Source organism: Pteronotus mesoamericanus, unplaced genomic scaffold, assembly GCF_021234165.1.
Source record: "Pteronotus mesoamericanus isolate MK-2021 breed Mesoamerican mustached bat unplaced genomic scaffold, CSHL_Meso_final scaffold_705, whole genome shotgun sequence".
Classification (NCBI taxonomy): Eukaryota; Metazoa; Chordata; class Mammalia; order Chiroptera; family Mormoopidae; genus Pteronotus; species Pteronotus mesoamericanus.
The window spans coordinates 14,174,675-14,188,197 of record NW_026555326.1 but is presented as its reverse complement, the minus strand read 5'-3'; the positions used below and the strand labels follow the sequence as shown (position 1 = coordinate 14,188,197).

At 33.8% G+C, this 13,523-nt stretch overlaps 1 protein-coding gene across 4 annotated transcripts in view; it reads right to left on the bottom strand.

Moving 5' to 3' along the window:
- The window catches only part of ASH1L (ASH1 like histone lysine methyltransferase), a 220,978-nt gene that overhangs the window by 205,176 nt on the left and 2,279 nt on the right, over positions 1-13,523 (bottom strand). The window contains exon 1 of one of the 4 annotated variants that reach the window (XM_054563172.1): positions 3,237-3,450. The exons of the other annotated variants lie outside the window; for them this stretch is intronic. The gene's annotated coding sequence lies outside the window, so the exon portion shown is untranslated. Of the gene's footprint in view, positions 1-3,236; positions 3,451-13,523 lie in introns of those variants that run through there. 4 annotated transcript variants of the gene reach the window in all.

The following is a 13,523-nucleotide window of genomic DNA, read 5'->3' as shown; positions in this document are numbered from 1 at the left end:
CAATATAAACTACATTTATAAAGTTGGACAAACTAAGCTTTTTCACTCAACTACAGAACCACCTTTCATTTAAATGATAGTGACAATCACCAACGATTCCTAATTTCCAAAATACTAATCACCAATAAATCTAGTTATTTTCACACTTACATACTGCATATATTTCTTAAATTCCAAGATGCCACTAATTTTAAGAGGCTTCATGAATTAATGACCACATTGTCAGGAGAAAAAAGATTTAAAAACCACTACCATATTAACCACTATGTTATTTTCTAATTTCATTTCTAATTTCAGGAACACTAAACTGGAGGAAAGAATGGTGTCTCATGGCTAAACAAAAACTATCATACCAACAAACTACTTCTATAAACTCAGAGCAGGAAAGTGACAGATATAAATTATAATTAGTAGGCCACAAAGGGAAAAAATACACAGAAAGCACTCTCAAAGCTAAATCCTGAAGAAAAAAATTGTATTTATTGACTGTCAGATGAAAATATAATCAAACCTTACTTAGCTCTTGCTGACAAGAAAAAATAACAAGGATCAAATATATAACTTCAATTCTGTTGTTTTAAAAATGTGAGATGAATAAAAAAATAAATAAATAAAAATGTGAGATAAAGACTGGTTGCAAGGAATGTACAGGGACACTGATCTCTGTCCCTAGGGAATTCTAAAATGGCAACAAGAGGGAGGGAAGTAGAGGTTACATCAGATAGATTTTCCCATTACTGAATTACTACATTTCAACAAGGGTGAGGGGCAATCAACTCAGGACCACTGCACATGGTTGTACGCTAAACAAAAAAGCCACTTTCAAGAGGGCACCATTCACATTCTAAATATCTTACATTTGTTTTTCCAATTTCCAATAATTTTCTGTGGAGAAATTGGAATAGAAATGTAAAATGGTACAGCTGCTTTGGAAAACAGTCTCACAGTTCCTTTAAAGATTAAACAGCGTTACCATATGACCTAGCAATTTCATCCCTAGGTATAGAAATGAAATGAAAACTTCTGTTAACACAAAAACTTGTACACAAATATTCATAGCAACATTATCCACGCAATGGAATATTATTCACAAATAAAAAGGAATGAGATACTGATACATGCTACATGATACATGATATAACATTGAAAACATATGCTAAATGAAAGAAACAAGTTCTAAAATACATGTTATATGATTACATTTATATGAAATGTCCAAATAAAGGCAAATCTATAAAAACAGTACAATAGACGGTGGTTACCTAGGGCTAGGGGAAAGGGGGAATGCAAGGAATGCAGAGTGACTGCTAATGGGTACCAAGATTAAGTACTTTAAAATTAGATAGTAATGCCCTGACCGGGGGCTCAGTTAGTTGGAGAGTCAACTCTGTGTGCCAAAAGGTCATGGGTTCGATTCCAGATGAGGGCACATACTTAGGTCATGGGTTCAATCCCCAGGCAGCCGATCAATATTTCTCTCTCACACAGATGTTTCTCTCCCTGCCCCTGCTTCCTCTCTCTCTAAAATCAATAAAATAGCCTTGAGTGAGGACTAAAAACTAAATACAATAAAATTAGAGAGTGGTGATGGTTGCATAACTACATGAATATACTAATAACTGATGAATTGTACATTTTAAATTAGTGAACTTATAGTACATGAATTATATCTGAATAAATCCATTTAAAAATCTGGCAGATCAAAATAAAGTTATCTTGTGGAAGGCATTCCTTTCCTACTTTTCATAAAAACATTTCACAGTAGTCCTATGAAAACTTCAATTAATAGACTTCAATATGGCAAGGAGCTGACTTGAAATAGAAGCTGCATATTGACCTAATGGACAATCCATTTGGAGAAAAAAATGTTAGACTCATTCTTCATGTTACATACAAACATAATTTCCTCATGGATTTAAGACCTATATGCAAAAATAAAAGTACTTAAAGAATATTTGTGAATGTTTCTATAGCCTAGAGTGAAGAAACCTCCTTAAGCAAATGAGGAAACTAGAAGCCATAAATAAAACACAGATTTGATTACACAAAAGTATCATATATCTTTAAGATATTGTAAACAAAATCAAAAGACAATAAATTGAGAGAACATACAATAAACACAAGAAAGGATTAATATCTCTAATATACAAAGTTAGTCTATGAACACACACACAGGGTGGGGGAAGCCACGTCTGCTATTTTTATGTAAAAAAGATAGCATGATCTCTTATTTGTAAAGAACAGAAAAAAAATCATATGTATTTGTATGCACACAGAAATAAGTACAGATGATTATATAGCAAATGACAGTACTAGTTACTTAAGAGAGAAAGGTCTGGAAATAATAAAAATTACATATATTTTTATTAACCTATTACAGAAATGTATTAGTTTTATAGCAAGCAAAAATCCAATGAAAACGTATTTTGAAAAGATGTGAAATACATATATAGCTACCATAAGCACACAGCTCTCAAAGTCTTGTTTTGTTCATACCTACATAAAATTGAAAAAAACTAACCCAGTAACTTCTAGACATCCTAACTCCGTTATTCTATCTGTTTCTCTCGTTTTTGTTTCCATTCAGCAGACTACTACATACTTACTCTTATTTTCTTTTATCGTGGTGAGAACATTAGACTTCTCCTTTTAACAAAAATTTAGGCATAAAATACAGTTTTTTTTTATTATAGGTACAATGTTGGACAGCATATCTCTGGAACTTACTCATCTTGCTTGAAACTTCCTATCTGTTGATAATTCTCTATTTCTTTCTACCTCCAAAAACATACCTTTCAAACTAGATCAAAATCCTTTTTTTAAGAAAAAGAATGACAATAGACTTTATCAAAAATAAGAACTTCCGTTCATCAAAAGATACCACCAAGAAACTAAAAAGGAAAGTCACACATTGGATGAAGATACTTGCAACGCATGTCTGAAAAAGAAATTGCATTCAGAAAATATACTAAGAGCAGGTACTTTACAAAAGAGGATGTTCAAATGTCCAACAAACACATAAAAAGATGCTCAACCTCACCAGTCATCAGGAAAATGCAAATCAATATCCCAATGAAATATTATCATCAACCAGAATGGCTAAAATTAAATAGAATAACACCACCAAATGCTGGTGAAGATGTGGAGCAACTGGAATACCAACGACCCTGGTAAAGTCATTCAATCAATTTGGAAAACTGTTTGATAGCATTTACTAAAGATAAAAATATGCTTACCCTGTAGCCCAGGATTCCACTTCCAGGTATATGCCAAAGAGAAACGAGTACATATTGTTCGCCCCCAGAGGGGAGGTGGTCAGGTAAGGCTTTACAGCTCAACTTGAACTTAGCCTCAGAAGATGGGTAGGTGATCACTAAGCAGCCAGGCACTGGGCGGAACACGAAAGTCATGGAGATATAAATGAACTATGCTTCGGAATGACGGCAGTTCCAACGGGTGGAACACAAGGCTAAAATAAGATGTCCACTGAGACACAAAGCCAAAGCGGTGGGCAGGATCTTAAAGAGAATGTGAAAGAGTCTGTTCTGCCGAGAGATGTGGTCAAGTTTGCATTTAGAAATTGCATTCAGAGAGGTATACGGAGTGTAGCTATGGAAGCTATGTAACTATCGACAGGAACCCAATCAGAATAAGGCACAGATAATTATCCCTTGCTACCATTTTACCAATTTTGGAAAATAACGACTTTTCTTGTTCCCAGCCTGCCATTCTACCACTGGTATGCTGCTTTCACTGATGATTCCCCAGAAATCACTGCACTACCAAAATGGTGAAGGGGGAAGGAAAGTGGACCGATAACAGTCAAACAAAGGTTTACTTAAACCATCATCATCCTTACATAGGTTTATATATATTTTTATGAGCGGCTTCTGTTGAAAAACAGGTAAAGAATGCAACTGTCATTCCGTAACATTCATTATTGAGAGGCTTATGAAACAAGGGATATTGGCCTACAATCAAAACTGCCCATGAACTCCAAAAAATTATATTCAAAAAAATGTATGAGCATATGTGCAGATTGCATTACATTCTTAATGGGGCCAATGACAACAACGACAACCACCACCACCACCACCACCACCATGTTACTATACCCACCACCACCACCACCACCATGTTATTGTGATTCTCTGTTTTTAAGGCCAGCTCCTAAGGTAAGGTACAGAATGAAGGTCCATGAAACTAACAGGTAGTCATTTTTAACCACCTAGTTTTAAGAAAATACGTTTCTAGATTTTTGTGGAATAGATTCATCTAGATATATTTTTAGAGCCTTATATGAATCCCTAATCGTGTAACTGTCTTAAATATCTCAGTTTTACTTAAGAAGACTGAGTCTAAACTGTTATGAAAATTTATGGTAGTGTTCTCATGAGAACACCATTCACTTGGAAGAGTACTGGCTCTCTAACAGACACAACTGATTATTATTACTTTGACTTCAAAAAAAGAAATCATACATGATATGGATCCTTAATTCTCTGGTGATTTCTATAAAATAGCATCAAGAGATCAGATAAACCATGAGGAATATGTTATTGTTAGAAATATGTTCTCTCACTTTTCTGAAATTAATTTATCTTCCAGGACTGGTAAAGTCCAAAACTACTAACCTTTTAGGCATAGTGCCAATTCAACAGATGGGACCCTGCATTTTCCTAATGGCAAATATGGACTGGCAAGTATGAAGTCATGTACTCAAGCAAAAGAGTAGTGTATGTTTCAGGCATTCGTTAAGCCAATTTCTGAAGTTTTTAAATCAACAACAACCTATATGCCATGACTGCCTTTACCGTCTGTTATTTCTAGTTCTTTCAATTTCTGACACCTCAAATACAGAAAGGTAAGAAAGAGTAAGGGAAAGAGAGAAACATTGATGTGAGAGAGAAACATTGATCATCTCCCCTATGTACCCGCACCACGGATCAATTCTGCAACCTAGGTATATGCCTTCACCAGGAATCAAACCCGCAACCTCTAGGTCAGGGGCCCCCAACCTTTTTGGCACCATGGACCAGTTTCCCAGAAGAATAGGGGGTGGGGATGAGGGAATAGGTGAGCTTCCTCAGGTGAGCTTTCCTTGCAGCCAGTTCCTAACAGGCCATGGACCGGTACCAGTACCACGGGTTGGAGACACCTACTCTAAAGGTTATGGGACAACGCTGGAACCAACTGAACCACACCAGCCAGGGCTCAAAATACATTTAAACAGATCCATACCCACACCCATAAAATAGGTTCCTAAATAGTAAGTCAACCTAAATGATATTAAGCCCCTAACATATACAAGTATTGGATCTTATACATGTATTCCAAAATATTAGATGTGTTGACTTATTAAATCTATGGAAAGAAAACCAGCCGCTTTAAAGGAAGGTTTCACAATGCTTAATGACAGACTAAATAAGAAATTTGGAGGGAGACTGATCTCACTCTTACTCTGTAAATTTTCCCAAAGCTATAAATGATTATCATGTTAATAGGAGAGGAGCTTCATGTCTTTTGATAACTCATTCATCTTTTTATAAATATGTGATATTGTTTTTAACCTTATATTTTCCTCCACAGTGGGTATCTAGGAAGGTAATGACTATTCTGTGTATCTTTTCACAGTAATCATGTAGAAATAGGCACTCTGGCCATTAATTTAACTTCATATAAAATGAGTGTTCTGACCTCTGTGACACAATCAAAGAACTATTTAACATAATAAATAGCAATTTGTTATTCAATCATTTTATTTTTTCTCTATGTCTTAGTACTTCTTAGATCTTATTAATCAGAAAGGTATTTATCCTGAAATTATCAAAAAATTCAGTCCCATCACTCTTAATTAAATTCTTCTAAGTGTCAAAAATATACCACAATTCAATCTAATAACTTCAGCTCCCCAAGTAATCTCATTAAGTCCCATGGCTCTAAATATCAACTCTGCAATAATCAATTCCCAAATTTACACATCCAACTGCCTATTCGATATCGCAACATGGAACATTTAATAGAAAACTCAGAAGTCAGTATATCCAAACCATATTAGTTGTCACACACCTGCAACATGCTTCACCCATTTCAGTAAATGGCAATGAACTTCTGAGGCTATCATTGGAATAATTTTTGACTACTTTTTTAATCAGATCCCACATCCAATCCAACTTATCACCCCCACTACATTCAAAATATATCCCAAATCCATCTCCCTGATAACACCCTAGGTTCAACTCACAATCACCTCTTGCCTCAAGTATTACAATGGCCTTCTAACTGGCCACTGTGGTTGCATCACTCTGGCCTTTCAAAGTGTATGTATCAGATCAAGTCACTTCCCTGCTCAAAACCTTCCATTAGCTAGCTTCCTATCAAATCTAGAATTAAAAACCTAGACATTTAGTCAACTCTTCCAAGTCCTTATATTATCCACTCCCTGGGTACCTCTTCTACCTAGTTCCTATCATTCTTCCTCATCTTGTTTATTATTCTAGCTCTTTTCTATTTCTTAAATATACCAAACAAACTACTGCCTCAGGGCTTATGCCCATGCCCCAAATGGCTGCATTGGAGTCCTTCCTATCATTTAGGTCTCTGTCCAAATATCACTGCCTCGAAGGACTTCCCTAATGTTCTAAAATTACCTTACCTTGAACACATTTCCATTACAACACTTATGATCAAAGTGCTATGACATTATATCTATCTATTTAATATCTATTCAATACCTTATTAGAAAGTAAGCATTATGAGGACAGTGATTTTTTACTTTTCTTATTTATTGCTACATTCCCTGGATTTAGAATGCCATAAAGTAAGCATACACTTAATAGTTGTTGAATGAAATAATAAATATTCCTTCTGTCAGAAGGCACAGGAGGCAGAATGCTGGTTTTTATCTGACTCTGAACAGAGGACTTAACCCAGTGATACTCCAAAGGACCAACTGTCCAATGGATTGCCTGGATAAAACACACAATACAGATTCCTTAAGAGGAAGAGATTTTTGTCCTAGAACTGATCTGCTCTGGCAAAAAGATAACCATATCCGAAAACATTCCTTCAGAAATCTCTACTATATCTTAACAACAAGTCTTGCTTGACATGTAATGTAATAGAAGCAGTATGTTACAGTAGTACTGAAAAACCTTGTCCTGGGAAAGGAAAATAAAAACGCCCAAGTATCTTATTTTGTTTATCACTATATCGCTGTGCCTGCCACATAATAAACATTCAATAAATAAATGTTGACCTTGTTTCTGAATCAAAGAGGTTTAGTGAAAGAGGTGGGTTCTGCTTTAGAATCCATCTGGGCTACTAAAAAACAAAGGAAATATTGAGCACTGTTAAAAAGAACCGTCATAACTAAACCGACTTCAGTTCAAAGATTTAAGTTTCTCCACTTCAAAAAATTCACGCAGCAAGATACATGCTTATTCACTTTGTGGACTCTCCTTCATTTGGTAAGAAGGTAAAAAGAAGCCAAACACAAAAGCCTAGCCTACAGTTAAGTGGGAAAATACAAAATAAGGAAAATAAGATAAATTAAGAATTAGAAAAAATATATATACATGTGAAGTTGTTTACATACACTTTCAAAAATGTATTTTGCATATTTTTACCTCCTATAGATAATATATATAAGGGAGGTCATTTGCTTTGCTAAAAAAATCATTTTAGGAAATAAAGAAGAGAAATTAATAATAGCAAATCTGTATGTCACTTGCTATATGACATACATTATGCTAAGCACTTTCCACATACTATCTCATATAATCCTCGAACAACCTTTTAAGTATTATCATCATTTCACAGTCAAGAAAACCAAAGATCATAAATATTTGCTAAAGACTATGCCTTCAATTAAGTAGGAAGACTGAGATTTAAGACTAGTCAATCTGATTTCAGAGTCCATGATCTTAATCTCTGTTTGGGATTTTCAACAAATTGAAAATAAATCAGACTGGAGGCTGGGAGATTTGTTCATTATTAAGAAAAACAATATTAAGAAAAACAATTATACATTTTTGTATTTGGCTGGATACCTATTAAAAATCAAAGCTTGATTAAACAGCTAAAGGGAGGGTGTAGTCTAGTAAACATTTTCTGACTAAAACATAACCAATTATTTCATTGATTTTAATCTTTATTAGAAATTACCTTTAACTATAATAATATACTATTTTTATCTAAGTAGAGTGTATTGAACATAGTTCCATCTTTATATTGTTGATGCCTAAGTACAAAGGCCAATCTTATAGAGCATTAAAGACAGTAAGGAAATTGGGTGAAAAGTATACAGATCCAAATTACGAACCACTAAACTCATTGTTATACTCATTTTCATATCTTTGCAGATGATCTTCCTCTACCTAGAATGCTCTAAGCCTTACTTAATAACTCATTTATTCTTTATAGCCTGGTTCTTCCCACTTGTAGAAAGGCATTCCTATCCTTTCTCTTGTCTCTACAGGCTTGATGACTTTCCCCCATCTCTGCCTGAGAGAAATGTGTTAAGACTCTTACAATCTATGTGTTAACAAGATGTTCCTAGACAACTCTGAAGAAAAAAAAAATACCTTTTTTCCCAACACCTCAGCACATAAATGGGAATGGAGTAATAGAAAAATGTTAGTTGGCTGAATGTTCATAAATGAATGAATGAACGAACAAATGGAAGACATGTGTTTAACCAAATTAAAACCTGACCTTATTCTACATTCTTTTGAAGTATTTTTTCCTTAAAGTTACACACACACTCTCTCTCTCTCTCTCTCTCTCTCTCTCTCTCAACTTAAATCTCTAATTCACTGCAGTTTCAAGGTGATGGCTCTTTATTCTTTGATATAGTTCTGCATAAACTTTAGCTTCCCAACTTGTTACAATTTAGCTTGATGGAATCTTTACTTACTTGAGATTTATATCCTACAATCTTCTTTGAAAACCTTTATACTATAAATAACTATTATGTATGATTGAGTCACTCCCCCATTTTCTCAAATGTTATAGTTAGCAGTTTCTTCTTTCAAAGACAAACTTTTAAATTCTCTCCATTCAGCACTGTTAGGCTTCTTATGTTAGTAAATATTTAAACTCTAGAGCTTTCATATTCAGCAATGCTGAATTAAAGAAACTTTATCATAAAGAAAGTCTCCTCCACATTCTAAATAATGTTATTTACACCAAGAAGCCATGATATGACTACTTTATAATCTGACACACTGTTTTCCTCTGGTCTTTGGACAAACAAAACTAAATGAAAAGCATCAAGTACAGAATAGGCAGAACTGTAAAACAAAAAGATGAAATCAAAGATTCATGATTTATCTATCATGAGATTATAACATAAGATATAACAAGGTAAGTTAACCAAAATTTCACTAATGATGGAATTCATTCATCTGAATTTTAAATGCCAGCCTTTTGTGGACAGAAAGGATGGATATCTAAATTTTATTTTACTAGCAACCATCTCAAATCTCTATATTCTGATTCATTTTAATAATTCAACAGGAATATTTACTTTCTTTTTCTATAGTATTTCTACTCATCATGATACTCATACTCTGTAACATGGTTCATATTTAGCAACTTAAGCAATGGTTTGGATTTTCAAATGTCCACAATTAGAATTTTAAGCTTCAAAATAATGTACATTTTATTCTCTTTAAACAGCAAGTTAATTTTAGACCAATTTTCTGCTCCTGTTCAGTATCACCAGCATCATCTGATTTCTTTGTGGTAACTGGATTGAGTCAGAAAATCAAGAGAAACTAGCAACAGTTAGAAAATGTTTTTAGTATCTTGTCATGATGACAAAAACAAAAAAACTCTCAAAGACTATAAGCTTTTCAGGCAAGCATAGAAACTAATTTGCATTTTTCAGTGCAAATATCTAAAAGCAGTGAAGTGAGTTTCTGTTCAATTCATTTTTTCTCAGTTTGCATATAAGTCCCCATTGACAGGTAATATATATTAGAAATATTTGATATAAGTAGTTTAGTTCCAATTACCATTAGATACATTATTTTAAAAGTTATATGGGGAAGGGGTATATGGAGGTAGAAGAGAGTAATGAGAAAAATACAGTAAGAAAAGTTATATAAATCTAAATACAGAGAAATGACTTCCCATTTAAGAGTGAAATGAATGTACACTGAAGTATTTATGGATGAATGTCTGGAAGATTTGCTTCAAATAAGCAAAGGGCAGGATGGGAGAGAGGTTAGTTGATGGGGATATAGTGTGATAACTGGGTGTTGATAACTATTCTAGGTAGATATTGAATACATGAAAACTCATTACACTATTCTCTTATCTCCATATATGTTTGAAATTTTCTACTTTTAAAAAAATCAACATAATTAAATGAAAAAAGTATGCAATCTTGTCATCAACTTGCATGTGTCTGAGAGCAAATGTCTAAAAACTATAAAAAGCAAAAACAATTAATGCTAAAAAGAAAATTCTACATTCTTCCTAAGAAAAGATGTTCATCTCTGATATAACAATAAGGTTATTAGTTAAATTTCTGTCATTACTTGAAGACATCATTTATTATGTTGTGTCAACATCACACTGCCATTAACATATCCAGTGAGGCAAGTCACTAAAAAAGTGATTTCTAAAACATGGAATGTAAGGGTGACAGTTATCACTAACTAAGATGACAAATCATTAAGTATGAAAACTGAACCTCTAAAGAATGTAAACAAAGAAAACACTGCAAGTCATTTAAAGAAGAAAAAGCTACAGTATAGCTCAAAACAAAACAAAAACTGCTTTCATTTCCCTCTCTCATAGCAGCCAGGCTTAAGGTATCTCATGCTCTGAGAAAGACACAAAGCAGACCTCACAGTGGATTTCTATAAGGCTGTATATTACTTTTAAAAGAATCAGACCAACACATACAACTTAAATAGCAATATAAAATTATTTAACTGGAAACATACCACCTAAACATGGTAAAACTTCTCCACTGTGTGCAGGCAAATCATTTTGGGCAGGACTGAATGTAGCCAATTCTTTATTCATAGGGTACTGAAGAAGACTTAGAATAACGCCTCAAATGATACTACTAACTCTGTAAAGACAGAGTCTCTAGCAAGAGATAAGTAAGTTATGTTCTGTATTTTAGAATACAACTCAAAAATAGGAAATAAAAATTGCTTTCTATTCTTGATCCTTAAAAAATCCTGAATAATTTTTCGTGATTATCACAAGCACTGTTTTTGTGAAGTATCTCATACATACAAGAGACTATATACATGTATCTCTAATGCACACACACGACACACATATATGACATGTTTTAAAAATATCACAAACCCAGAGACAAATGTATTTAAAAAGTAAATAAATTAATAAAAAAAAAAAAATATCACAAACCAACTACCCAGGTTAAAAATTGGAGAAAATATTAAACTTTTCACAAATTTACATGACATTCTTACACAGAGAAGGCAATCAGACCACTTTTCTTAAGATCTCTCCATTATTACCTTGCTGAATCCTGTAATATGTCCTATCAAAACACCTTTCTGAATTTCTTCTTCTTTTAAAAATGCAGTAATTATTTTTAATTTCCAGTAGTAGATTCATGGGTAGTCTGTCATCTAGTGTTTTCTAGATGCATGTATATCCAAAAACATTAAGACCTTTTTTTACATAAACTTATGATACTACAGAAAAATATCCAAAGCAAGGTAAGAAATGCAACCTATGTCTGCTTCCTTTTCAAACCAGAGTTCCTTAATCCAAAAACATCAATAAGTTATTTGATACAAAGCATATTTTTTAGCTACAAAGTTTCATATAGTGTATAAAGACTTTATAGCATCCTAAGAATAAACAGTGGCAAAAACTCTGCAACTAAGTCACGAAAAAGTCTTAACTTCCAGGAATATGCTTTCTTCCTCATTGACCTTTTGAAAGCCCTTACCATCACACAATTAATAGCTTCAATTGGATTAGAATCTCTTCAAGGGCAGAGACCACATAGTATCCATCTGTGTCCCCTGAAAAGAACTAACTCACTGTTTGTTACAACTAAGATAACTCTAAGAAATGAGCTTCAAAACACCTCAGTCCCAACACAAAACTGGAAAGAAAGAAGTTTGAGAATAAAAACATAATTTAAAAAGAATAAAGCTATAAACACTTGTATTACATTATATTCTCTTATCACCTAATTCAGAATCACATACCAACACTGCAAAAATAGGTACTCAAATAAAAATAATTTAAAAAATTAATCTTCAAGTTCTCTACTGTCAGCATGCTCAAATGCTGTCACAGAATCTTTCATCTTAAGTTCATACAAGCATCTCCACCACCAAACTATATAAAACTGCAAAAAAAGAAAAAAAGCTTTCTAATGAGATCTGAATATAAACTGGTTCTACTTCATTACAATTTAAGTTCCTGAAATTGTATGCAATAATTTGTGTGATTGTGCTCATGCTCATTTTCTACAGCAAGGGTCTTTCACCTGATTCTCAGGGTAGGTGTCCCAAAAAACTTTCAGAACCACTAACAAACCAAAAACATAACATTTTCCAGAAAAATAAAGTAAATTAGCTTTGTTCAAGTATTCTTCCTTCATATTTACAGAGGGTATCCTTACTATAAAATTAGTCTTTCAAAGAATTCCTTCAGCCTAGCCAGATTTTTGGGATCCCACCCAGATCCCAAAAAGTTACTCATAAACTCAAAAAAAAAAAAAAAAAAAAAAAGAGGCGGGGCGGAGGGGCAAAAGAAGGCACACCCTATCACAAACTGGTAACCCTGTTAGATTTTTAAATACAGCTATATCCTTCCATATTAAAATGTCTGGAATATCTTGTCCTGGCCACACAGTTCAGTTGGTTGGTACATCATCCCATATACCAAAAGGTTGCCGTTGGAGTACTGGTCAGGGCACATGCCTACAAAGGCAACAAGTTGATGTTTCTCTCTCACATCACAATATCTGTCTGTATGTCTGTCTGTTTCTCTCCCATTACCCCTCTCTCTAAAAATCAGTAAATGTATTCTTGGTTGAGGATTTTTTTAAAATAAAAATAATATGTCTGGAAGATCTAAATAAATCCCCTCCAAACTAAAGAGACTTTTTAGAAAGGTTTTCTAGTTTCTGCTGCACACTGACTTTTCTGTCTTGCTCAAGTTAATGCGTATCACTGTCAAGACAAGTCCCCCTTCATATGCACCCAGGCTATTTCAACAGGGTCACCTTGATTATTCTCAGCCCAAGGAAGGAACATTTATCAAGTAGTTATTCAATAAGTACTCATTAAATGAATGAATGAAAGAAGGTCCTTCCTCCCACAGAAATGAAGTTAAGCTGTCAACCCCCATGCAGTTCTCTGGTAAAAGCTATAAAAGACATCCTTTCTCAAAAACACAAGCAAGCTTAAGTGTCAGAAATGCTCTGTTTCCTCCATAAACAAAAAATAATATAATCAAGGATACACGTTCTCATACAGGACAACCTACATTTTGTATACATGTCTGACACA